The sequence below is a fragment of the Astatotilapia calliptera genome, chromosome 6, assembly GCF_900246225.1.
Source record: "Astatotilapia calliptera chromosome 6, fAstCal1.2, whole genome shotgun sequence".
Taxonomy (NCBI): Eukaryota; Metazoa; Chordata; class Actinopteri; order Cichliformes; family Cichlidae; genus Astatotilapia; species Astatotilapia calliptera.
The window spans coordinates 40,561,436-40,564,753 of record NC_039307.1 but is presented as its reverse complement, the minus strand read 5'-3'; the positions used below and the strand labels follow the sequence as shown (position 1 = coordinate 40,564,753).

The window sequence follows — 3,318 nt, the reverse complement described above, 5'->3', positions numbered from 1 at the left end:
GCACGTTTTTCGAAGTGCTTTATAGCTAACATTCACACACACTCATACTCCGATGAATGCATCGGAGAGAAATTTGGGGTTAGTATCTTGCCCAAGGATATTTGGCATGCAGACTAGGGGAAGGCAAGAATCGAACCACCAACCTTCCGATTAGTGGATGACCTGCTCTACCACCTGAGCCCTGTTAAAAACAAGTGTTAAAAACACAACAGCTGTCATGGTCTGCGGTGGGTGGCTGGAATTTCCATAAGGCTCCTGAACTGACCTGGGATCCGCCCCTGGGCAGGGCCAACTCCAGCTCCCGCACACCTGGAGCCTATTGCAGGCAATCAAGCCAGAGGGATTTAAACCACACGTTGATGTTCATTCACTGCCAGTTCGTCATCAACACATGTTGGTAACAGGCCTTATACGTTAAGTTCTTGCTGTGATTCATCCTGTTAACACGACTCTCTTGTGCTACAGTTGCTGTATCCACCTTGGCTCACACTCCACCTCTGGACTCAGGATGCCTAGTAATCATTCTGGAAATCTCTCTGTGCCTCACCTGCCTGCCCTCCTGCCATCACACTCCATCTGAAGCCCCGGATCTCAGGCCAGCTTTTCCACGCCACTCAGCCTCCCCTGGATCTTCATCACCCCCCTCTCAACACTCCAGGTCCCTAACTGCAAGCAAGAATTGCTGCTCTTACAACTGGCCACTGCAGAGCTGCCTTCACTACCTACCTAACTCCTATATCCTCTTCCTTCAGTGTGACTGCTCCCCACTCAGCTCCGTTCCGCATCTCAGGCCTCATTCCCTCGCCATAGCCACGTTCCCCAGGCCACGCTGCACCAAGACTCCACGTCTCGTTGTTTTTTGTCTTTGCCACGTTTTTCTCTTGCACTTAAACCTAATAAATTGTTGCATCATCTGCTGTCTCCGCTCTGGGTTTCTGCACCTGAGTCCTGTTCAGTACCGGCCACCCGGCCACGTGACAACAGCCTTAATAAACGCAGAAAAGTTTGGACCCAGAAGCAGGGTTCATATGTCATCACTTAACAACTGAACAGTCATTGTCACTGTACACATAACAGAAACAAATTTCTCTGTCTGAAAAGCTGCAGTTGCGCTTTGGCATCTTTTAAAGATCATCAGGCGCACTGCTGCGCACTGTCTGTCCCATTTGTGAGCGCAGAACATCAACTCACAAAGCAGCAGCTCGGGGATGACATCACACATATGGGTCTTCTGTAGGAAAACCCGGACATTTTCATCAATCTCAAAAATCCCCCCCCAACAGAACGTGAAAAGTGGACCTGTCCGGGGAGAAGAAGACGGTTGGTCACCCTAGTTTATCCCTACCCCCATTTATGTTAAATGTACCTATTCCTAAAACTGCGGCGGCGGCTCGGGGTGGGGGAGGTGGGGGTCAGGCGGAACCCCGTCTATAGCGGGTCTCGTCGCAGCATCGGACAAAGACACCTAAACGGCTGTAGCCCTCCATCGATTGCTTGAACCGGTGCGTTTCTTTTGTGTTTGTCCCAGTAGCGACTGGCGGGTGACCACTGAAGTACACGGGGACGGTCGGTTGGTTTCCGCGACAATCGCTGCTCCCCCCTTTCGCGCTCTCCAATCGCGACGCAGTCCGATTCAGAGATGCAGATCCCCTCGTCACCGTTCTCGCTGCCGTTGCGACCAAACGGCTCCATTCCCGGTTACGTGAGCTATGGAGAAAGAGCTCGTAAATGTCCCGAGTCATCGACGCAGACGCACTCGGCCTACAAGTAGTCAGTGGGTACGTTCATACCAAGGTTATTATCGTTAACGAAAACTAACGAAATAACGAAAACTAGAAGTGAAAAACATTTTCGTTAACGGAAATAAAAAGAAAAAGAAAAAAAGGAAAACTAACTAAAACTGTAATGAGTGTTCACAAAACTAACTAAAGTTAACTGAATTTATAGCAAAAATGTGTTTAGTTTTCATTGATGTGTGCGTGTCCTACAATAGCCAAGGGTGAAAATGAAGTTTAGTTTCCAGATTTTTGCTTGCTGTGTCTCATTATGCCAGCAGGTGGCAGCACGTTAGTCAAGTCGTCTGTGTTGCGGCTCCGTCCACGCGCAGAATCATGTCAGGAAAAGTCGGGAGAAAGCGCCAGAGTCCAATTTGGGATTACTTTGAATATGACTGTGTTTTGGATAAAGCAAGTGTCTTGTAGTGGAAAGAGACAAATTATGAGGGACATTTCTAAAGGGAAAAAATCCCACAAACCTTAAAGTGCACTTGAAAAGCTCACACAAGAAGGCTAACCTAGCTTACCTTGAGAAGGTACGGGAGCACACTCAACCCTCATCCCCAGAAACAGAAGCTAACCCCAGGCAAGGCAGCGTGATGCATCCCGAGACAACAGGACGGGGACATCTACATAACTGTGTGAGTCAATTGCCTTCAAAAAGTTTATCAATTCACTTGAACCAAAATTACGAACACCCGGTGTTGCAAGAGCTAATAGTCTCATTGGGGCCAAGATATAGCTTTTATAGTTGCCTGGTATCAATGGTTGTTCACCTGCCTTTATTTATTTATTTAAAGAACCCATAGGTGGGAATGTGAGTTGTCTGTCTCTGCGTGTTAGCCCTGTGACAGACAAGTGACCTGTCCAGGGTGCAGGGTATGGTAGCTTGAATAGCAACATACCCAAGGATAAGCAGAAGAGCATGACTGATGTGATGAAACTGGGATTTTGTTACACTTAATTATTGCAAACACAACTAAAACTATAACTGAAACTAATCAAAACTAAACTGAAACTAAGGACTTTCAAAAAAATAAAAACTAAACTAAACTAGCAAACAATTGGTAAAAACTAATTAAAACTGATATAAAATTGAAAATCTGAAGTCAAAACTAAATAAAAATAAAAACTAATGAAAATTGCAAAACTATTAAAACCCTGGTTCACACTGCAGGTCTTGATGCTCAATTCCGATTTTTTGATCAAATCCGATTTTTTTGTCTGCTCGTTCACACTACAAATAAAATGCAACAGCAAATGCTCTCTAGTGTGAACGCTCAAAGCGCCCACATGCGCAAAAGAAGACGTCACACACAACGCGCTCTGTTTAGACCCAGAGCAAACAGTATTGTTTGACTGATGGCCCTTAATATAAAGACTTCGGACTTTATGTTTCCCAATTTTTACTTTAAGTTATTTTATTTACCTTCAAAGGATAGTTGCAGATTTCTGTCAGAATCTGCAGATTATACAGTACAAATAAAATGTTCACATTTCTCCAACGTTGTCTTCCCAACACTTTCACTGACATCTACGCTGG

General features: G+C 45.4%; 1 long non-coding RNA gene across 1 annotated transcript; it reads left to right on the top strand.

The window, feature by feature from the left end:
• Positions 1-219: 219 nt before the first annotated feature.
• Positions 220-914, top strand: LOC113024809 (uncharacterized). The gene is made up of 2 exons (XR_003272713.1): positions 220-393; positions 466-914. It is a non-coding gene; the product is annotated as an uncharacterized LOC113024809 (long non-coding RNA).
• Positions 915-3,318: the final 2,404 nt, after the last annotated feature.